Source organism: Pan troglodytes, chromosome 8 (assembly GCF_028858775.2).
Source record: "Pan troglodytes isolate AG18354 chromosome 8, NHGRI_mPanTro3-v2.0_pri, whole genome shotgun sequence".
Classification (NCBI taxonomy): Eukaryota; Metazoa; Chordata; class Mammalia; order Primates; family Hominidae; genus Pan; species Pan troglodytes.
The window spans coordinates 103,886,579-103,911,409 of record NC_072406.2 but is presented as its reverse complement, the minus strand read 5'-3'; the positions used below and the strand labels follow the sequence as shown (position 1 = coordinate 103,911,409).

General features: G+C 39.4%; 1 pseudogene; it reads left to right on the top strand.

The window, feature by feature from the left end:
• Positions 1-956: 956 nt before the first annotated feature.
• LOC740003 (glyceraldehyde-3-phosphate dehydrogenase-like) lies at positions 957-2,214 on the top strand (annotated as a pseudogene).
• Positions 2,215-24,831: the final 22,617 nt, after the last annotated feature.

Sequence of the window (24,831 nt, the reverse complement as noted above, 5' to 3'; positions counted from 1 at the left end):
TTATATCAAAGTATTGTGAATAAAAATTGTAATTTGTTTGTGGGAATGTAAATTGGTACAACTATTATGGAAAACAGTATGGAGGTTGCTAAAGTAGTTAAAAATAGAACTACCGTATGATTCAGCAACCCCTCTACTGGGTATGTATCCAAGGGATATGAAATCAGTGTGGTGAAGAGATATCTGCACTCCCGTGTTCATTGCAGTACTATTCACAATAGCCAAGATATGGAATCAACTTAAGTGCCCATCAATGGATTAATGGATAAAGAAAATGTAACATATATAAACAATGGAATACCATTAGCCTTAAAAAAAAAAGGAAATCCTGTTTTTTTTTTTTCTGTGACAACTGGATGAACCTGGAGGACATTATGTTAAGTGAAATAAACCAGGCATAGAAAGACAAATATTACATTTTCTCACTTACAGTGGAGTGTAAAAAAGGTGACTTAATAGAAGCAGAGAGTAAAATGGTAGAGGCAAAGGAAGGCGGATTGAGGAGATGTTGGTCATATGACACAAAATTTTAGTTAGGAAGAATGAATTCAAGAGATCTAAGTGCATCATGATGAAAAAAGTGTATTAAAATTAAAAATCTGAAACAAATATATTTTTTGTGTATGCATTTGTAACACATGACAAAAATGCTGACAACTCTAATATATAGAGTGTTTATACACCAATAAAAGCACTTTCATAGAAAAGATAAAAGACCAATTAACATGAAGAGCCTCACTAGCAATAAAAAATATAAAGGAGAGATATCTTTTTCGTTCCCTAAATTGGCAAAGATTTAAAAGAAAAGATAAAACCCAATGTAGGTGAGAATGAGGGCAATAGATCCCCAAATTTTCTATTATTAAAAATGGTGTTTTAGAAGAATACTTAATGAAAGGGAAAGATGCTTGCCATATATTAGTAAGAAAGGCATGTAGAAAATGTATACAATTACTCTCTGCTCCTCCCGTAAGACAGACAGCTGCATCTTGTCATGCAGCACCAGCTGTATCCCTGAGACACCATGGTGAAGGTGAAGACCAAAGTAAATGGATTTGGCCATGTTGGGTGTCTGGTCACCAGGGCTGCTTTTAACTTTGGCAAAATGGATACTGTCACCATCAATGACCCCTTCGTTGACTTCAACTACATGATCCACATGGTCCAGTATGATTCCACCCATAGCAAGTTCCATGGCACCATTAAAGCTGAGAATAGGAAGCTTGTCGTCAATGGAAATCCCATTACCATCTTCTAAGAGCGAGATCCCACCAAAATCAAATGGTGTGATGCTGGTGCTGATTATGTTGTGTAGTCCACTGGCATCTTCAATACCATGAGAAGGCTGGAGATGTCTTAGAAGAGGGAGCCAAAAGGGTCATCATCTCTGCCCTTTCTGCTGACACCCCCTTGTTCATGATAGGCATGAATCATGAGAAGTACAAAAACAGCCTCAAGATCATCAGCAAAGCCTCCTGTACCACCAACTTCTTAGCCCCCCTGGCCAAGGTCATCCGTGACAACTTTGGCATCATAGAAGAACTTATAACCACAGTCCATGCCATCACTGCCACAGAAGACCCTGGATGGCTCCTCTGGGAAACTGTGGCATGATGGCCATGTGGCTCTCCAGGACATCATCCCTACATCTACTAGTGGTGCCAAGGCTGTGGGCCAGGTTACTCCTGAGCTGAATGGGAAGCTCATTGGCATGGCCTTCCATGTCTCCACTGCCAACGTGTTGGTCATGGACCTGACTTGCCATCTGGAGAAAGCTGCCAAATATGATGACATCAAGAAGGTGGTAAAGCAGGAATTGGAGGCCCCCTCATGGGCATCCTGGGCCACACGAGCACCAGGTTGTCTCCTCTGACTTTAACAGCAACTTCCACTCTTCTGCCTTCAATGCTGGGGCTGGCATTGCCTTCAACAATCACTTTGTCAACCTCATTTCCTGGTATGACAATGAATTTGGCTACAGCAACAGGGTGGTGGACCTCATGGCCCACAAAGCCTCCAAGGAGTAAGACCCCAGACCACCAGCTGCAGTGAGAGCATGAGAGGAAGAGAGAGGCCCTCAGCTGCTAGGGAGTCCCTGCCACACTCAGTTCCCCACCACACTGAGAATCTCCCCTCCCTACAATTTCCACACAGACCCCCCTGAAGAAGGAGGGGCCTGGGAAGCCCACTTTGTCATGTACTATCAATAAAGTTCCCTGCACTCAAAAAATTAATTAACTAATTAATCAAAATGTATTGAATACTAACATTATGCTAAGGAGAGTCAATTCCTGCTTGTTTTTAAAAATATAATTCTTCATCATTCAACTTGAAATTACTGCCCTTGAAGAGCTAAACTCAAATAGGAGAAACTGACATTTTCCTCCTCAATATTTTAATATGAAAAATTTCAAACATACAGAAGAGTTAAAAGAATTTATACACCACCTAAATTCTACAGTTAACATGTTGCCACATTTACTTTATCACATATCCACCCCCCATCTCTCCATCAATCCACTTTTTTTTTTTTTACTTTGCAGAATTTCCAAGTAAGTTGCAACTATCTGTATACCTCACCCCTAAATGCTTCAGTATGAATATCATTAACATGAGTTCAATCTTTGTTTATGGTTCTTTTAAATTTTTGGGTTAGTTGTCATATAGTGAAATGCACAAATATTAAATGTGCCATTGGAGGGATTTTTGTTGTTGTTAGAGATGTGATCTCACTATGTTGGCCAGGCTGGACTCTGACTCCTAAGCTCAAGGAGATCCTCCTGCCTCATCCTCCCAAGTAGCTGCGACTATTTGGCACCATGCCAGGCTTTGGAGGAATTTTAACAAATGTAGACATCAGTGCAATCTAAATTTCTATCAAGACATAGAACATTATGAAACATTATGAGAACTTCTCTCTTCTTCCTTCCCAGTTAATCCCTGTCCATCTGCCCCTCTACCCAGAGGTAGCTTACCACTGTTGACTTTTTAAAGAGATACATAAATTATTTTTGGCTGTTCTAGAACTTAAAACAAGTGGAATGATACAATTACGATATGTGCTTCTAAATGTAAGGCTTTGTTAATTTAACATAATGTTTTTGAGATTCATCTATGTTATTTTGTGTATCATTAGTGAATTCTTTTTTATTGCTGGGTAGTCTTCTGTTGTGCAAGTACACTATAGGTTGTTCATCCATTTTCCTGTTGACAATACTTAGTCTGTTTCCAGTTTTGGAACATTTTGAATAAGGCTATATGTATATTATTTTCTTTTTGTGGGCACAGGCTTTCATTTTTCTTGGGTAAACATTTAGGAGTGAAATTGCTGAATCATAAGGTAGGGGCTACATTTAATTTTAAATGAAACTGCCAGACTATTTCCCAAAGTTATTGTGCCATTTTATACTCCCAACAAGATAAGAGACTTCCAGTAGCTCCCTATCTTCATCAACATTTGGTATTTTTGGTCTTTTTACTTTTAGCCATTCTAATGGGTGTCTTTTAGTATCCCACTGTGATTTTATTTTGCATTTCTCTGTTGACTTAATGTTGAATGCTTTTTTATGTGCTTATCAGTCATTTGTATATCTTTGTGAAATGTCCATTCAAAACCTTTTGCCTAATTAAAAAATTAGATTATTTTTATTATTGAGATGTAAGTTGTATTACTGAGATGTAAATGTAAGTAAGTGCTTTTGTCTGATATGTCTTGTCAATAAGAGAAATTGATTTTAAGGTAGTGAAAAAGATTTCCGGTAATGTGGGAGAGGAGAATATTGCTTAGAAAATCAGCTTTTCCCTGAAGCTTAGGGAAAAGTGATTTCTACAGAAATCACTGCTGAACTTTGCTTTTACCTAATCAGTTAGTCTTTGTTTCCCAAATTGGTTTGTTACCTCTAATTTGGAGATAAATAGTAGTTTTTCTTTGACATCGAACATGCCATTAAACCTGGATTGTTGGTTGTCCACCTGACTGGTTCATTCAGTTTGCGGTCTCTCTTCTGGCCACTATAGTAGTGTCTGCCTGATCTCTTCATTTGCCTCTAAATATCCCTCACAGTCTACTTTCCATATAGCAACTATCATGCCACATTTTAAAAAATGCTCAAAATTCCCCAGTGGCCTTCCATAGCTCTGAGTTTATTTCCCATCCTCTTTGGCTAACTCACTGACTTACTCAGCTTGCCGTCTTTGGAAATTCCAAGCATGCCTCTGTCCCAGGGTCTTTGCTGTTAGTCCAAACTGCATCATTTTGTAAGCTTCCCACTATTTTGCAGACCTTGGTCAAAGTGAAACATTTCACAAGGGTTTGGGCCTTGAGAAACATCATGCCTAACCACCTGACCACAAGGCAGACAAAGGCCCAAATCCCAGGCCAGGTGTGGTGGCTCATACCTATAATCCCAGTACTTTCAGAGGCCAAGATGGGCGGATCACCTGAGGTCAGGAGTTCAAGACCAGCCTGGCCAACATGGCAAAACCCCATCTCTACTAAAAATACAAAAATTAGCCAGATGTGGTGGTGGGCGCCTATAATCCCAGCTACATGGGAGGCTGAGGCAGGAGAATCACTTGAACCCGGGAGGTGGAGGTTGCAGTGAGCTGAAATCATGCCATTGTACTCCAGCCTGGGTGACAAGAGCGAAACTCTGTCAAAAAAAAAAAAAAAGAAAGAAAGAAAGAAAGAAACATCCCAATCATAGCTTGCTGGACAAAGGTCCAAGGAATATCACGATGACATCCCACCTGAACAAGGGCCAGAACCACCTCATCACAAGAACATCTTATCAGTATCCTGCCGGGAAGCAAGCCCTACTGCCCAGACCCCTCCTACTCATACCTATAAATTGTCCCAGCCTGTAAGCAGCAATGGGCTCTGGCATTAGGCTGGTCCCCCACTTCTGTAGGTTTTATGCTGGACGTAAAGTCTGAATTTGCTGTTGAGCTGCCCTCTTACTGTGTGCGTGTCTTTCTTTAACCCTCGCCTTCCCTTCAAAACCTAACATTTGCACTAGCTTTTCCTCCATAGCATGCGTCTAATCCCACATACAAATGTATTTCCATGGCACACCCCTCACTTCATTCAGCTATCTTCAAATATTACCTCTTTGGAGAGATCTTCACTAACTACTCATAAACTAGCAAAGAGAAACATTCTTCCAAAGTCTTTTTATCTCCTTACTCTACTTTACTTTTTTCATAGCACTCATTTCCATCTTTACCTGAATATTATCATTGAAAAATTATATTTGTTTATCCCCCCACCCTACTAGAATATAAGCTCCTTGAGGACAGGGACTTTGTTCACTTTATTCTTCACTCTGTCTTCAGAATCTAGAATTGTGACTGACACATAGTAGATACTCTACATAAATAGTTGTTGAATGAATAAGAAAAAAACTAGATCTGAATATCATTCAAACCAAGAATTCCATAACTTAGGGTATGGTGGGTGGCTTTGGAAATCCAGCATTGAAGACAATGAGGTGCTATTAGACAACGCACTTCTACCTGAAGGAAGCCCCAAACTTAGTTGCCAAGCAACCACTATTAGCATATAAACAAATATTAAAGCACACATCATAAATAAAATAGCTAACAAGGCAGTTTTTCTATACCCAACCAGGCATTTTCTTGTTATTGTTCAATATACTTGAGTCAAAAAGAGATGCAACTAGTTATTTCTTGCTATAAAAGAAAAAAAGGCCACAAGTTGTTTATTGCCAAGAAGAATAACTCAATTGCAATTTAGTATTTGGAAAGTGTCCATCTAAGCAAGCCAGAATTTTCATTGATTTTTCTTTTCTTTTTTAGTTTTTCTTTTAATTAAAGACTATTTTTCAGAACTGGTTTAGGTTTACAGAAAGTACAGAGAGTTCCCATATACCCCATTCCACTTTCAGTTCCCCCTATTATCAACATCTTGCATTGGTGTGGTACATTTGTTACAAATGAAAATCAATAGAGATATGTTATTATTAACTAAAATCCATAGTTTACATTAGGATTTGCTCTGTGTGATGTACAGTTCTATGGGTTTTACTAAGTGACAATGTAATTCACTGCCCTAAAAATCTGCTGTGCTCTAACTCCCTTTCCTTCTGTACACCCCTGGCAACCACTGATCTTTTTATCACCTCTATACTGTAGTTTGGTTTTCATTTTACTAATTAAAAAAGTGGTCCTCGTAAATGGGAGAGGAGTTGAAGAGAAGTAAATGACAAAAAACTGAAGGCGTTCTGTCCATGTAATTCTCCATTGTATCTTCTGTATCTAGAATAGTGACTCAGGGATAATTCAATATAACCTGTTTACATTTTAACGTATATCCTTACATATGTGATTACATATATGTATATATATACACACACATATATATGATCATATATATTCTTATATGAGGGGTCTTCAAAAAATCATGGAAAATGTATATTATGAAAAAACCATGGATGCATTTCAAAATGTTTTTGCACTAAAATAAAATCACAGTAAATTGTTGCAGTATGTCTGAACAGGATCTAGCTTGAGGCATTAAGAAGGATAAGACATTAATTTGAAATGATTCCCTATCAGAACAGATGATTTCTACAAAAATTGAAGCAAGAACAAACGCCGAATTTATAGTGAAGCTTGGGTGGAAAAATGGTGAAATTACTGATGCTTTATGAAAAATTAATGGGAACAATGCCCCAAATAAATTATTAGTTTACAAATGGATAACTCATTTTAAGAAGGAATGAGACTGTTGAAGTCACGTGAAGCCCACGTGACTGACCATCCATATCAATTTGTGAGGAAAAGATTAATATTGTTCATGCAGTAATTGAAGAGGACTGATGATTAACACCAGAAAACAATAGCCAATACCATAGACATTTCAACTGGTTCAGCTTAAACACTTCTGACTCAAGAATTAGAGTTGGGCAAACTTCCAGTCAATGGTGCCAAAACCACTGTCCCCAGGTCAGTTGCAGACAAGAACAGACCTTTCAATGGAAATTTTAAACAAGTGGGATCAAGATCCCGACGCATTTCTTCAAAGAATTGTAACAGGAGATGAAATATGGCTTTACCAGTATGATCCTGAAGACAAAGCACAATTGAAACAATGGCTACCAAGAGGTGGAAGTTGTCCAGTCAAAGCACAAGTGGATCAGTCAAGAGCATAGGTCATGGCAGAAGTTTTTTGGGATACTCAAGGCATTTTTCTTGTTGACTTTCTGGAGGGCCAAAGAATGATAACATTTGCTTATTATGAGATTGTTCTGAGAAAGCCAAAGACTTGGCAGAAAAACACCTGGAAAGGTTTCACCGGAGTCTTTCTGCACCATGACAATGCTCCTGCTCATTTCTCTCATCAAACAAGGGCAATTTTTTGGGAGTTTTTGTGGGAAATCATTAGACATCCACCTTACAGTACTGATTTGACTCCTTCTGACTTATTTATGTTTTCTAATCCTAGAAAGATCTTTAAAGGGCACCCACTTTTCTTCAGTTAATTATTTTAAAAAAAACACATTGACATTGTTAAATTCCCAGTTCTTTAAGGATGGACTATATGGCTGGTATCATTGCTTATAGAGTATCTTAACCTTGATGGAGCTTATGTTGAGAAATACAGTTTGTATTTTCTATTTTTATCTTTTAATTTCATTTTCCACTAACATTTTCTTTTCTTTTCTTTTTTAAGAGACAGGGTCTCACTATGTTGCCCAGGCTAGTCTCAAATGATCCACCCACCTCTGCCTCTCCAGTAGCTGGGATTACAGGCACACACCACTGCACCCAGATTCCGTGAACTTTTTGGAGTCCCCTCATGCATACAGTCTCATATGTATGAGAGGATAATCCATTTATACCAAGATTTTTAAAATGTTAAATATATTTTGGACATCCTGCTAGGCACTTCATACATACCATTTTCAAATCTTCACCCTGTCCCCTAAACCCTGTCAAAACTGAGAAATTACAGTTAAGCTCAAGGTACTTTTTAACTTCCTGTTGGAATTTATAATCTAATAATAACAACAATAATAATGAACATTTGTAGTTTGCAAAAAAATTCTCACATAAATGATCTTATGCTCACACCAATCTTTTGAATTATTATTTGCCACGCATGGTGGCTCATGCCTGTAATTCCAGCACTTTGGGAGGCTGAGGCAGGTGGATCATTTGAGCCCAGGAGTTTGAGACCAGCCTGGCTAACATGGCAAAATTCTATCTCTACAAAAAATACAAAAATTAGCCAGGCATGGTGGAATGCACCTGTGGTCCCAGCTACATGAGAGGCTGAGGTGGGAAGATTGCTTGAGCCTGGAGGCAGAAGTTGTTGTGAGCTGAGATCATGCCACTGTACTCCAGGTTGGGTGACAGAGTGAGACTCTGTCTCAAATAAAATAAAATAAAATAAAAAATGGAATAATTTTTAACTTTATTTCACTGTGAGCTTAAGTGGCTTGTCCTGGAAACAGATCTAGTTTTAAGTTTTCTGTCGCCAAATTCTGCACCCTTGCATTATTGATTAACACAGCTTGTGGCAAACCAAAACTTTTTTTCCCCCTTGTCTCAATGTTTAACCATGTCATCTGCATTTTAAACTTGTGCAGTTGTTTAAGTTCAGTAATGTGCATACTTTTCTTTCAATGAATATTCAAAAATATTTACTTAGCAGCTATGATTCTCCTGGGAGCTTTGTTTACATTGATAAATAAGACATATTTTGTCTTTGCTCTTGTGGGGCCTAAAGTCTGTTCAGTTTACATTCGTTTGGTTGTCTAAGTTACAGTGGTGAAGGCTTTTTTGAGTTCCTTTTCACCATTAAGCTATTAGATTCACTTTTGTACCATTTGCACATTTGGAAACCATATTTTATGTTTTCATGGAAGTCTTGGATCTTTATGTCAAGTCCTTTATTTTCTTTCTTGATGGATTTAAAGAAGAAAGCTAAAGATGGAGTTCTCTTTGGGCAAGGTTGTTCAACAAGTTTTGTAGCTGCCTAACATTTCTTTGTCTTGTTCATAAGGATATCATGAAAGACTTTATAAAATGATATTCCAAACATGTAGGTCACTGTAGACATCAGGAAAAACTGTCACATGTCAGTTTTTCCTGATGTCTAGTGGTTAAATGCAGGGATTCTGGAGCCCAGATCCAAATCATGGCCCTACCAGCTATTAGCTGTATGATCTCTGGCATGTTACTTGATTTCTCTGTGCCTCAGTTTTCTATGTTTATAAATATATTTATACATTTGAAGTTTATTAATTAATTGTAAATTGATAAATCTCAGTAAATCTGAAAGTCTAAACAAAATAGATGATTTTCTAGGAAAATATAAATGAGTAAAATTGGTACAGGAAGATATATAAAAAACTCAGATACACCAAAAATGACAGAAGAAATGCAAAAGATTGTTAAAATTTTCTTTTTTAAGGAAACAAAAACCTACTTAAATTGTTTACAATGGAATTCCATCTAATCTTCAAGGAAGAGTTAATTTCTATGTTAGTCAAATTATTTCAGACTCTGAAAAAGTATGGAAAGTTCCTCAATTAATAATATGAAACAAGCATAACTTTAATATTAAAACCTAATATATATATATCACAAAATGCTTCTGTAGTTCAACTTATGACTAAACATGAAAAAATTCTATGTAAAACTTTAGCAAGTCCATTTGAAAAATAAAAACAAAGTTGGAAGACTTTCATACTACATGATTTCAGACTTACTGTGAAGTCATGGTAATCAAGAATGTGTTATAATGAGGCCTGGTGCGGTGGCTCATGCCCGTAATCCCAGCACTTTGGGAGGCCGGGCGGATCACCTGAGGTTAGGAGTTCAAGACCAGCCTGGCCAACATGGTGAAACCCAGTCTCTACTAAAATACAAAAATTAGCTGGACGTGGTGGTGCATGCCTGTAGTCCCAGCTACTCGGGAGGCTGAGGCAGGGAGAATCGCTTGAACCCAGGAGGTGGAGGTTGCAGTGAGCCAAGATCGTGCTACTGCGCTCTAGTCTGGGCAACAGGGCAAGACTCCATCTCAAAAGAAAAAAAAAGAAGAACACGTTATAATGGCAAAAGGATAGTTTTATAGAACATAGAATAGAATAGAGACTCCAGAAATAGACCCACACATACTTATGTACAATTGAATATTGACAAATATGCAAAGGAAATTCAATGGAGAAAGGGTCATCTTTAAAAAAATGGTGCTGGAATAATTGAAACTCCATATGTAAAAACAAGGACAAAAGAGTAACAAGAACAACAATAACATCTTAACCCTTACTTCACATCTACGAAGATACTAAATCAAAATAGATTATAGACAGAAATGTGAGAGCTAAAGCTATAAAACTTCTAGGAGAAAATATAGGAGAAAATCTTTGTGGTCTTGGGTTAAGCATTTGAAAGACATTAAGTAAATAAAAAAAGGAAAGCACAGACTAAGAGAAAATATTGGTAAAAAATCTGTTTAACAAAGGACCTATATCCTGAATATATAAACAACTTTTGCAGCTCAATAATAAGTTGAACAACCCATTGACAACATAAAATGCTGGTGACGAGTTGGAGCAACTGGAACTCTTATACCTTGCTTGTGAGAATGCAAAATAGTATAGATACTTTGGAAAAGTCTGTCAGTTTCTATAGTGCTGAACTTATCAGATGCCCCAGCAATCTAACACTTAGGTATTTACCTAAGGAAATGAAAGCATTTGTCCACAAAAAGACTTATACCTAAATTTGTACAGCAGACGGATTTCTAATTGTTTTCAAAAACTGGAAACAAAAAGTCCAAAAGTTTACCCACTAGTGAATGGATGAACAAATGGATGAACTCATACAATACAATACTATTCAACAGTAAAAAAGGAAAAAAAACTCTTGATATATGCAACAACATGGATGAATTGCAAAAGCATTATGTAGAGTGATAAAAGCCATTTGTAAAAGCCTACATATTGTATGACTTTATTTAGAGTATGACATTCTGGAAAAGGTGAACCTCTAAAAACAGAACTCAGACAAATAATTTCCAAGGATTTGAGGTAGGACAGAAAATTGACTGTGAAAGGGTATGAGGAAACATTTTGGTGTGATGGAAATGTTTATATCTTTATTGTGGTGGTGGTTATATGACTGAATATACTTGTCAAAACTCATCAAACTATATACTTCAGAAGTATGATTTTTACTACCTGTAAATTATTCCTCAATAAACTGGACTCACAAAATTTAGTAGTTCTAGTAGTCGTGTTGAAAGAATAATAGACCCCAACTAAGTGTATTTTAGGAGTGCCAGAAAGGTTTGCCATTAGGAAGTCCAACAATATAATTCCCTACAGCAACAAATTAAGGGGAAAAATGATGTAATCAATAAATGTCAGAAAAGGGCTTGATACAATCAGCAAAAATGTTAATTAAAATATTAAATATACAAAAGAAACTCTTACAAAAATATACCAGGAAACATATACAAAAATAATCACAACAAAAAACTGGAAACAACCCAAATGCCCATCAACAGGAGAATGGGTAAGTAACTTGTGGTTTCACACAACGTACTATTACATGGCAGTCAAAAGAATAGCTCACAGCTACATATGAAGATATGGATGAATCCTGGCAATAGAATATAGAGTGAAAAACAGAAGTCCTCAAAGGTTACTGTAGCACAATACTGTTTTTATAAAATTAGGAACAACTAGAGGACTTCTGTTACTGGCCATCAAGGTGTTACTTACCTACCTTAAACTGGACAAAATATCAATTGTCTTTAGACATTGGCAACAGGCATCACAGGACTGTGATCCCTTAGAGAAGGGAAACAAATGAGGCTAACCCTATAATTGTCCTGGTTTTCTGCCTGGAGGCACGTTCTGGATCACAAAGCAAAAAGTGGAATCCCAGGCAGAACATGGTAGACTCACTGAGTTGAGACAGAGACTGAAGTTCAAGTAGTCTAAAGCGACTGGAAATTGTAGGGCAGAGTTCTGGAGAGGAGGAAGCTATGTAGAAAAAGCCCTCCAGAAATCTGCATGGCGCTCCCTGAGTCTTTGCTGAACACTAAGCCTTAAATGGGTACAGTGAAACTCTATGAGGCATAGGCAAAGAGCTGAAAAGGTTCTAGAGCTCACACAGGACTGGGATCACTGAGTTCCCATAGGCCAGGGTTGAGAGTTCTTGTTGATCATTTGGAGCATTCACTAGAGACCCTAGAATGGCCATAGCTTTTTTTTTTTTTTTTTTTTTTTTTTTTTTGAGACAGAGTCTCACTCTGTTAACCAGGCTGGAGTGCAGTGGCCCCGTGGTCACAGCTCACTTCATCCTTGACCTCCCAGGCTCAAGTGATTCTCCTACTTCAGCCTCCTAAATAGTTGGGACTACAGTCATACACCGCCATGCCCGGATAATTTTTAAATTTTTTGTAGAGATGGAGTCTTCTTATGTTAACCAGGCTGGTCTTGAACTTCTCAGCTCAAGCAATTCTCCTGCCTGCCTCAGGCTCCTAAAGTGCTGGGATTACAGGCATGATCTACCTTGCCTGGCCACCATAGCTTTTTAATGGGCTAAATTATCCATAGAGTGAAGGCTACTATAGACATGCTCTAACAAATCTGGCAAACAATTGCCTTGAACCTCAAATAAATTTTCTTTCTTTCTTTCTTTCTTTTTTTTTTGAGACGGAGTCTCTCTCTGTCTTCCAGGCTGGAGTGCAGTGGCGCGATCTCGGCTCACTGCAAGCTCCGCCTCCCAGGTTCATGCCATTCTCCTGCCTCAGCCTCCTGAGTAGCTGGGACTACAGGCGCCTGCCACCACGCCCAGCTAATTTTTTTTTGTATTTTTAGTAGAGACGGGGTTTCACCATGTTAGCCAGGATGGTCTTGATCTCCTGAACTTGTGATCCACCCGCCTCAGCCTCCCAAAGTGCTAGGATTACAGGCATGAGTCACCGCCCCCGGCCAACCCCAAGTAAATTTTCTACTTACCAGAACAATGCCAAACACTCTTTAAGGGAAGACAGTATAATTTAGTAACTCAACAACTTAAAATTATAATGTCGAACATCCAATAAAAAATTGTTGGCCGGGCGTGGTGGCTCACGCCTGTAATCCCAACACTTTGGGAGGCTGAGGCGGTCGGATCATGAGGTCAGGAGATCGAGACCATACTGGCTAATATGGTGAAACCCCGTCTCTACTAAAAATACAAAAAATTAGCCGGGTGTGGCGGCGGGCACCTGTAGTCCCAGCTACTCGGGAGGCTGAGGCAGGAGAATGGCATGAACCCAGGAGGCGGATCTTGCAGTGAGCCGAGATCGCGCCACTGCACTCCAGCCTGGGTGACAGAGCGAGACTCCGTCTCAAAAAAAAAAAAAAAAAAAAAAAAAAATGTTAGACATGCCAAGAAGGAAAATAAGACTCATAACCGGGAAAAAAATCAGTCAATAGAAACAGACTCAGAAATGATAGGGATGATGCAATTAGGAGACAAGAATGCTAAAACAACTAATATAACTATGTTCAAGTATTAAAGAAAAACGTGAATGCAGCAAGGAGAGAAATGGAAGATACAAAAAAGAGCCAAATGGAATTTCTTGATACATGAAATTTAAAAATTACTAGATGGGATTAACAGCAAGTTTGACACTGCAGAAGAAAAGATAACAATGCATTATAGGCTTTATAATATTTCTAGAAGTAAAATGTGCAACAACAATAGCATAAAGGATGCGAGAGTGAAATATACATATACTGTTAAAACATTATATTTTTTACACTATAAATTGGCATAATACTATTTGAAAGTGTACTGCAATAAGGGAAAGAAGCACAATGTAAACCCTAGAGCAATTCCTAAAAAAAAAAAAAAAAAACCACCAAAAAGCGTGGGAAATAAGCATTTAGTTGAGATAAAATTCTTTAAAAATACTCAATTGACTTTAAGGTAGACAAGGAAAGATGCAAAAAGGAATAAATATGCTAGACGCAGTGGCTCATGTCTGTAATCCCAGCGATTTAGGAGGCTCAGGCAGGAGGATCACTGGAGCCCAGGAGTTCAAGGTTGCGGCAGTGATCTATGATCACGCCACTCTAGCCTAGGCGACAGAGTGAAACTCCATCTCAAACAAACAAACAAGAAAAGGAATAAATAACAGATGCAACAAATAAAAACCAAATCTCAAATGGCAGATTTAATTCCTACCACACTAGTAATTATATTAATAAAAACGATCTAAACACTCCAATTAAAAGGAAGATTTTTGTCAGACATGATTTAAAATAAAACCAAGTCATACCCAAATGTATACTTCTGCAAATAGCCCACTTTAAATATAAAGACACAGGTTAAAAGCAAAAAGATGAAAAAAGATATACCATGAAAAGATGAATCTTGAAAAAGCTTGTCTGATATATCAATATCAGTCAAAGTAGACTTTAGACGAGAGACATGGTATCTACGAAAACATAGCCAACTGCATACCTAATGTAATATAGGTAAAAATAGTCCCTGCTTTTGTGTCTGTAGGTACAAGTAAAGGCACCTATTTTTGCTTCTCAACTGCTTTGGTGATTCCCTATCCTTTTTCTAGAAGCATGGGGAGTGCTATGCTTTGAATGTGTCCCCTCCAAAATTTGAGTGTTGAAATGTAATGGCCAAAGTGTGAGGATTAAGAGGTGGGGCCTTAAGAGGTCATTAGGCCATGAGGTCTCCTTCTTCACCAGTGAAATTAAGGCCCTGATAAAAGAGGCTTTATGCGGGGTTTGATTGACTTGCCTTCTGCCTTCCATCATGTGAGGCCACAGGGTTCCGCTCCTCTGAAGGACGCAGTAACAAGGCGCCATCCTGGAAGCAGAGAATAGCCCTCGCTAGACAGCAGTCCTGGTGCCTAAAGTTTGGATGTTCACAGTAATCACTTTATGTGTTTATCTCCACTGTGTAGGGATTGTTTTTCTCTGTGCGCTGCTAACCAGCTAAGGAGTGTGAGATTATTCTTCTGCTCAAAGACATTTGATCAGAAGTTGGTTTAAAAAAACTCACAGGTTCTGTCCAACTTTAGGAAACTATGAGTCTATTGTCTGGAGAGATGCCAAGATGACAGCTCTGAATCATCTTTGTAAGTATTCAGGAATAGGAGTCTACCTGGATGTGGGTGGAAATAAATCATTGCAGCTGATAGATTAATTTGTGCCACTCCAGAATTAATAATCGAGTGCATGAAACCTTTGGATCTTTCATTATTCAACTTTCCCATGTGCATTTGCATTTTCGGACAACAGAATAACAGAATCTTGGCATTAGCATGAAACTTCCTTGCCATTGAGGCTGACCTCCCACATGAAGCATTTCTGCCTTTAGTATCTCTGACGTATCTTCCAGGCTTTGCCTGAGCAAGTCCAATGAGCAAACTCCTGCTAGTTTTCCAGTCCAACTGGACAGCCTAGTCATTTGAAAGGCTTCCCTTATAGTGAATCAAAATTTGGGCTTTACCACTTTATCCACTGGTTCTAGTTCAGCTTAGGAGCCACACAGAATTCATCTTTCTCTTCCACATGTGAGTTCTACAGATCTATTAAGATACATCTTGTACATTCTCCTAGATGTCATAGGCCATCTCCTCCAGTTCCTTTGACAGCGTATGGAACAATCCTCTTGTCCTATTTCAGATTTCCTGTTTGCCAGTGATACCCCTTAAATGCAGTATGCAGAATATACTACTTTCATATTTAATTATAACTACCATTTACTGCCAGGCACCTTAGTTATAGATGCTTTTCATGTATTGTCTCACTTAATCCTCCTAAGAATCCCAAGCAGGTGGTTCTTATTGTTTTTTATTTTATAGATGAGGAGTCTGCAGTTCAAGTAAGTTAAGTCACTAATGGGATCAAGCTTATGGAGCAGTGAAGAGCAGGACTGGGTGTAACAGCTTCCAAAACCTACAACTCTCCACCACTATGGTTATTTTACTACCTAATGAGCTACTTATAATCAATAGAAATTGAATTTCTTTTTTCTGCTCTTCAGGCAGTGTACATAGTGCCTCGGTTAATGTTGAATGTCATCCAGAAGTCTAGTGGCTGTGAGATAACTGGCTCTGCCCTGGCTGGAGGGCCCAGTGGTGTGGTCTAAGCAAATACTGAGGGGAACTCTGTGACTCATCACTAGTTGAGTCCCTTGATGGCACATTGCAGGCATTCCAGTGTTCATTCATTAATATACTGCAAGTGCTTACTTGAAGAAAGTAATTGTCAGGGAATGGCCGTTGGGAAACTACGGACAGGCGCTTGGGGTAATTGACGGTGAGTCAGACTTAGATTGCCCTTTTAATAAAAAGATGATACAGGCTAAGCAGCAAGGATATGAAGCAGAGGGTGGTGATGCTATTGGAGATGAATTGCAGTGCCTCAGATTTCAGAGGAGGGAGGAATCGTGTTCAAGAGTGTGGGGAATCTGGCAAAACTTTGTTGAGGAGGTGGCATTTGAGCTAGTTTCTAACTTTCTCTGCTTTAGTTTCATACTCTGAAGATGATATTTGAATTGTTTCTTATCTCATTGGGTTGTTACCAGCACCAAATAAAACAGTTTGAGGGAGTGCTTAATACCTGTCACTTAGTAAGTCATCAACAAAGTTAACTATTGCTATTTCAGGGGCAGTGTTAGGTCAGGATCAAACACAGGGTCTTGAAGGTATCCAGGCCTGGGTTCAAGCCCAGTGTGGTGTGATTATGAGCACTTAACAGCTCTGAGCCCAATTCCTCATCAGTAAAATGGAGTGAGTGACAGTACCTCCTTCATAGGTAGGCCAATTATATGAGCTAATGCTAACATAATATCTGGAAAATAGTAAGTTGTCAGAAATTGTTAGCTATGGTTACTTATTATCTTTTGAGCTAGTCTTGGAGGATGGTTAGGATTTGGGTGAGAGGAAGAACATTCCAGATAGATAGTGTACCCCAGGCACAAGGTGTACTGCAATTGGTGAGGCAGTCACTGCGATTGGTGAGGAGGTCACTGCAGCTGGGCAATATAAACTCCATGAGGCAAAGAAGAGAGTGGAGAGAGCCCGGTGGTCTTATGTGCATGACGTTGAAGATCTTGCTGGGCTTCTGTTGCTCCCTTGTCCCTCCTAGTTCTGTGTCACACCTCTGTAGCCAGCCTCAGATTTTTCCACTGTGGCTCATCATTTGCCAACTTTGTGACTCTAATTGCCTCATAACCAGACTCCCTTTCTCCTCTTGCACCTCTTCCATCTCTTCTCTACACAGAAGCTCTTAGAGTGATTTTTTTTTTGCATTTTAAAAATTTTTATAGATTTAGGGGATACAATGCAGTTGTGTTACATGGATATATTGTGTAATGTCTGGACTTTTAGTGTAGACATGACCCAAAGAGTGTACATTTAAAAAATGCAAACTTGATCACCTACCTCATCTGCTTAACCCCTTCAGTGGTTTCCCATGGCATTCAGGGCAAAAATCTAAAGCCCTTATAATAGTTTAAAACTTTCTGAATGATCTAGCTTCTTATTTGCCCTTGTATCAGTCAGCATTCTAGCAGGAAGATAGCATAATCAAAATGGGTAATTACAAGGGTGTGGACAGGATCTGAGAAAACTGACAAGAGGTGGTGCAGTCCCCTGTGGGTAAGAGCTCAGGGATCTGTTATTACCTCTTAGTCTGTAGGAAAAGTGGAGAGAGCCATTGCAGGGCCCATGGAGCAGCTCCACAGAGAGGACCGCCAGATAGAAGCCATGGCCATAGGTAGAGGAGTGAAGCCAACCATAGCCACCTGTCAGGGTGGAAGCTGGGAGAATAAATACTTTGATTTCATTCTCCTCCTACCCTCTGCTCTCTTGCCAGGGCCTCTTGTTGACAGAATCTAACCAGAAGCTAGAAGGCAGGGAAGGCCATCAATATAGTTCATACAGGCACAAAATAGGTTGTAAGTGTGTGGCAAATGCATCTGGAGGGGCAATTGGAAGTCTCTAGTAGGCCCTTGTATAGTTTCTCTAAGGTGCCATGTACTTCAAATATGCGGCTTCTTTTTGTCTCCCCATACTTTCCCCTTCACCTAGGGATGCTTGCTTTCTTCTACTTTTAGTCTGCATATCACTCACTCACTGAGCAAGCCTTCCTTAATGTCCCTCAGTTTAGGTCATCACATGTTCTCATGGCATCCTCTAGTTATCTTTTGATATGCTTATGAAAATTGCATCATAATTAATTGTATAATTATTGGATTAATCATAGTTTCTCTGTTAGCCTGAGAACATAAGACCCAGTGGTCTTTTTTTTCCCACAGTATGTGGGAAACTATTTCCTCAGCCTTGAGAACAGTGGGCTTTGTAGTAGAAGACCAATAAATATTTGTTAAGTAATTAAATACCTAATAGTCATATAGTCCAATCTTTAAATTTCTCCTTATATGCTACCAAACGTTGATTAGAGTCAGTCTTCCTAACTTTAGGAGTGAACTTGACACCTTAGTGAGCAAATAAAGCAAGATAGTTCAATACTTTTTTTAAAAATTATATTTAAGTTCTGGGATACATGTGCAGAATGTGCAGGTTTGTTACATAGGTATACACGTGCCATGGTGGTTTGCTGCACCCATCAACCTGTCATCTACATTAGGTATTTCTCCTAATGCTATCCCTCCCCTTGCCCCCCACCCCCTGGAAGGCCCCAGTATGTGATGGTCACCTCCCTGTGCCCATATGTTCTCATTGTTCAGCTCCCACTTATGAGTGAGAACACGCGGTGTTTGGTTTTCTGTTCCTGCGTTAGTTTGCTGAGAATGATGGTTTCCAGCTTTATCCATGTCCCTGCAAAGGACATGAACTCATTCTTTTTTATGGCTGCATAGTATTCCATGGTATATATATGTGCCACATTTGCTTTATCCAGTCTATCATTGATGGACATTTGAGTTGGTTCCAAGTCTTTGCTGTTGTGAATAGTGCTGCAATAAACATAAGTGTGCATGTGTCTTTATAGTAGAATGATTTATAATCCTTTGGGTATATACCCAGTAATGGGATTGCTGGGTCAAATGGTATTTCTAGTTCTAGATCCTTGAGGAATCAATCGCGCAACACTGTCTTCCACAATGTTTGAACTAATTCACACTCCCACCAACAGTGTAAAAGCGTTCCTATTTCTTCACATCCTCTCCAGCATCTATTGTTTCCTGACTTTTTAATGATTGCCATTCTAACTGGCATGAGATGGTATCTCATTGTGGTTTTGATTTGCATTTCTCTAATGACCAGTGATAATGAGCTTTTTTTCATATGTTTGTCAGCTGCATAAATGTCTTCTAAGTGTCTGTTCATATCTTTCACCCACTTTTTGATGGGTTTGTTTGTTTTTTTCTTGTACATTTGTTTAAGTTTCCTGTAGGTTCTGGATATTAGCCCTTTGTCAGATGGATAGATTGCAAAATTTTTCTCCCATTCTGTAGGTTGCCTGTTCACTCCGATGGTTGTTTCTTTTGCTCTGCCGAAGCTCTTTAGTTTAATTAGATCCCGTTTGTCAATTTTGGCTTTTGTTGCCATTGCTTTTGGTGTTTTAGTCATGAAGTCTTTGCCCATGCCTATGTCCTGAATGGTATTGCCTAGATTTTCTTCTAAGGTTTTAGGTCTTATGTTTAAATATTTAATCCATCTTTAGTTGATTTTTGTATAAGGTGTAAGGAAGGGGTCCAGTTTTAGTTTTTTGCATATGGCCAGCCAGTTTTCCTGACCCCATTTATTAAATAGGGAATCCTTTCCCCATTGCTTGCTTTTGTCAGGTTTGTCAAGGCTCAGATGGCTGTAGATGTGTGGAGTTATTTCTGAGGCCTCTGTTCTGTTCCATTGGTCTATATATCTGTTTTGGTACCAGTACCAAGCTGTTTTGGTTACTGTAGCCTTGTAGTATAGTTTGAAGTCAGGTAGCGTGATGCCTCCAGCTTTGTTCTTTTTGCTTAGATTGTCTTGGCTATACAGGCTCTTTTTGGTTCCACATGAAATGTAAAGTAGTTTTTTCTAATTCTTTGAAGAAAGTCAATGGTAGCTTGATGGGGATAGCATTGAATCTATAAATTACTTTGGGCAGTATGGCCATTTTCACAATATTGATTCTTCCTATCCATGAGGATGGAATGTTTTTCCCTTTGCGTCCTCTCTTCTTTCCTTGAGAAGTGATTTGTAGTTCTCCTTGAAGAGGTCCTTCACATCCTTTGTAAGTTGTATTGCTAGGTGTTTTATTCTCTTTGTAGCAGTTGTGAATGGGAGTTCACTCATGATTTGGCTGTTTGTCTATTTTTGGTGTATAGGAATGCTTGTGATTTTTGCACATTGATTTTGTATCCTGAGACTTTGCTGAAGTTGCATATCAGCTTAAGGAGATTCTGGGCTGAGATGATGGGGTTTTCCAAATATATAATCATGTCATCTGCAAAGAGAGAAAATTTGACTTCCTCTCTTCCTATTTAAATGCCCTTTCTTTCTCTTGCCTGACTGCCCTGGCCAAAATTTCCAATAATATGTTGAATAGGAGTAGTGAGAGAGGGCATCCTTGTCTTGTGTCAGTTTTAAAAGGGAATGCTTCCAGCTTTTGCCCATTCAGTATGATATTAGCTGTGGCTTTGTCATAAATAGCTCTTATTAAGAGACACATTCCATCAATACCTAGTTTACTGAGAGTTTTTAGCATGAGTGGGGTGTTGAATTTTATCGAAGGCCTTTTTGGTATGTATTGAGAAAATTGTGTGGTTTTTGTCATCAGTTCTCTTTAAGTCATGGCTTACGTTTATTGACTTGTGTATGTTGAACTAGCCCTGCATTCCAGGGATGAAGCCAACTTGATTGTGGTGGATAAGCTTTTTGATGTGCTGCTGGATTCTGTTTGCCAGTATTTTATTGAGGATTTTCACATCGATGTTCCTCAGGGATTAGTGGACTGAAATTTTCTTTTTTTTTGTTGTGTCTCTGCTAGATTTTGGTATCAGGATGATGTTGGCCTCATAAAAAGAGTAAGGGAGGAGTCCCTCTTTTTCTATTGCTTGGAAGAGTTTCAGAAGGCATGGTACTAGCACCTCTTTGTACCTTTGGTAGAATTTGGCTGTGAATCTATCTGGTCCTGGGATTTTTTGGGTTGGTAGACTATTAAGTACTGCCTCAATTTCCGAACTTGTTATTGGTCTATTCAGAGGTATGACTTCTTCCTGGTTTAGTCTTGGGAGGGTGTATGTGTCCAGAAATTTGTCCATTTCTTCTAGATTTTCTAGTTTATTTGCATAGAGGTGTTTATAGTAGTCTCTGATGGTAGTTTGTATTTCTGGGGGATCGGTGGTGATATCCCCTTTATCATTTTTTATCATGTCCATTTGATTATTCTCTCTTTTCTTCTTTATTAGTCCGGCTAGCAGTCTATTTTGTTAATCTTTTCAAAAAAAGCATTTCCAGGATTCATTGATTTTTTGAGGGGTTTTTCGTGTCTTTATCTCCTTCAGTTCTGCTCTGATCTTAGTTATTTCTTGTCTTCTGCTAGCTTTTGAATTTGCTTGCTCTTGCTTCTCTAGTTCATTTAATTGTGATGTTAGGGCGTTGATTTTAGAACTTTCCTGCTTTCTCTTGTGCGAATTTAGTGCTATAAATTTCCCTCTAAACACCACTGCTTTAGCTGTGCCTGAGATTCTGGTACGTTGTGTCTTTGTTCTCACTGGTTTCAAAGAACTTATTTATTTCTGCCTTAATTTCATTATTTACCCAGTAGTCATTCAGGAGCAGGTTGTTCAATTTCCATGTAGTTTTGTGGTTTTGAGTGAGTTTCTTAATCCTGAGTTCTAATTTGATTGCACTGTGGTCTGTGAGACTGTTATGATTTCCATTCTTTTGCATTTGCTGAGGAGTGTTTTACTTCCAATTATGTGGTCCATTTTAGAATAAGTGCAGTGTGGTGCTGAGAAAAATGTATATTCTGTTGATTTGGGGTGGAGAGTTCTGTAGATGTCTATTAGGTCCACTTGGTCCAGAGATGAGTTCAAGTCCTGAATATCCTTATTAATTTTCTGTCTCATTGATCTGTCTAATATTGACAGTGGGGTGTTAAAGTCTCCCACTATTATTGTGCAGGAGTCTAAGTCTCTTTGTAGGTCTCTAAGAACTTGCTTTATGAATCTGGGTGCTCCTGTATTGGGTGCATATATATTTAAATAGTTAGCTCTTCTTGTTGCACTGATCCCTTTAGCATTATGTAATGCTCTTCTTTGTCTTTTATGATCTTTGTTGGTTGGTTTAAAGTCTGTTTTATTAGAGACTAGGATTGCAATCCCTGGTTTTTTTTTTGCTTTCCATTTGCGGGGTAAATCTTCCTGCATCCCTTTATTTTGAGCCTATGCATGTCTTTGCATGAGAGATGGGTCTCCTGAATACAGCACACTGATGCTGTGCTTTATTCAATTTGCCAGTCTCTGTCTTTTAATTGTGGCATTTAGCCCGTTGACATTTAAGATTAATACTGTTATGTGTGACTTTGATCCTGTCATGATGATGCTAGCTGGTTATTTTGCCCATTAGTTGATGCAGTTTCTTTATAGTATCAATCGTCTTTACATTTTGGTATGTTTTTGCAGTGGCTGGTACTGGTTTTTCCTTTCCATATTTAGTTTTTCCTTCAGGAGCTCTTGTAAGGCAGGCCTGGTGGGATAAAATCCCTCAGCATTTGCTTGTCTGTAAAGGGTTTTATTTCTCCTTTGCTTGTGAAGCTTAGTTTGGCTGGATATGAAATTCTGGGCTGAAAATTCTTTTTTTTTTTTTTTTAAATATTGAATGTTGGCCTACACTCTTTTCTGACTTATAGGTTTCTGCAGAGATATCCACTGTTAGTCTGATGGGCTTCCCTTTGTGGGTAACCCGACCTTTCTCTCTAGCTGCCCTTAATATTTTTTCCTTCATTTCAACCTTGGTGAATCTGATGATTATGTGTCTTGGGGTTGCTCTTCTCAAGGAGTATCTTTGTGGTGTTCTCTGTATTTCCTGAATTTGAATGTTGGCCTGTCTTGCTAGGTTGGGGAAGTTTTCCTGGATAATAACCTGAAGAGTGTTTTCCAACTTGGTTCCATTCTCCTTGTCACTTTCAGGTATACCAATAAAATGTAGGCTCGGTCTTTTCACATAGTCCCATATTTCTTGGAGGCTTTGTTCATTCCTTTTCATTCTTTTTTCTCTAATCTTGTCTTCACACTTAATTTCATTAAGTTGATCTTTAATCTCTGATATCCTTTCTTCCACTTGGCCAATTCGGCTATTGATAATTGTGTATGCTTCACAAAGTTCTCATGCTGTGTTTTTCAGCTCCATCATTTATGTTCTTCTCTAAACTGGTTATTCTAGTTAGTAGTTCCTGTAACCTTTTATCAAGGTTCTTAGCTTCCTTGCATTGGGTTAGAACACGCTCCTTTAGCTTGGAGGAGTTTGTTATTACCCACTTTCTGAAGTCTACTTCTGTCAATTCATCAAACTCATTCTCCATCCAGTTTTGTTCTCTTGCTGGTGAGGAGGTGTGATCCATTGGAGGAGAAGAGGTGTTCTGATTTTTGGAATTTTCAGCCCTTTTGCACTGGTTTTTCCTTATTTTCGTGAATTTGTCTACCTTTGTCTTTGATTTTGGTGACTATCAGATGGGGTTTTTGTGTGGACATTCTTTTTGTTGATGTTGATGCTATTCCTTTCTGTTTGTTAGTTTTCCTTCTAACAGTCAAGCCCTTCTGCTGCAGGTCTGCTCGAGTTTGCTGGAGGTCCACTCCAGACCCTATTTGACTGGGTGTCAGCAGTGGAGGCTGCAGAACAGCAAAGATTGCTGCCTGTTCCTTCTTCTGGAAGCTTCGTCCCAGAGAGGCATCTGCCAGATGCCAGCCAGAGCTCTCCTCTATGAGGTGTCTGTCGACTCCTGCTGGGAGGTGTCTCCCAGTCAGGAGGCATGGGGGTCAGGGACCCACTTGAGGAGGCAGTCTGTCCCTTAGCAGAGCTCAAGCACTGTGCTGGGAGATTTGATGCTCTCTTCAGAGCCAGCATGGAGGAACATTTAAGTCTGCTGAAGCTGCACCCACAGCCGCCCCTTCCCCCAGGTGCTCTGTCCCAGGGAGATGGGGGTTTTATCTATAAGCCCCTGACTGGGGCTGCTGGCTTTCTTTCAGAGATGCCCTGACCAGAGAGAAGGAATCTAGAGAGGCAGTCTGGCTACAGTGGCTTTGCAGCACTGTGGTGGGCTCCACCCAGTTTGAACTTCCCAGTAGCTTTGTTTACACTGTGAGGGGAAAACCTCCTACTCAAGCCTTAGTAATGACAGACACCCCTCCCCGCACCAAGCTTGAGCATCCCAGGTCGACTTCAGACTGCTGTGCTGGCAGCAAGAATCTCAAGCCAGTGGATCTTAGCTTGCTGGGCTCCATGGGGTGGGGAGAGGGGTGGGGAGGGGATCCGCTGAGCTAGACCACTTGGCTCCCTGGCTTCAGCCCCCTTTCCAGGGGAGTGAATGGTTCTGTCTTGCTGGCATTCCAGGTGCCACTAGGGTATGAAAAAAAAAAACTCCTGCAGCTAAGTTGGTGTCTGCCCAAACGGTCACCCAGCTTTGTGCTTCAAACCCAGGGTCCTGGTGGTGTAGGCACCCGAGGGAATCTCCTGGTCTGTGGGTTGTGAAGACAGTGGGAAAAGTGTAGTATCTGGGCCAGATAGATTTGTCCCTCACAGCACAGTCCCTCAAGGCTTCCCTTGGCTATGGGTGGGAGTTCCCTGACCCCTTGCACTTCCTGGGTGAGGCAACGCACCAC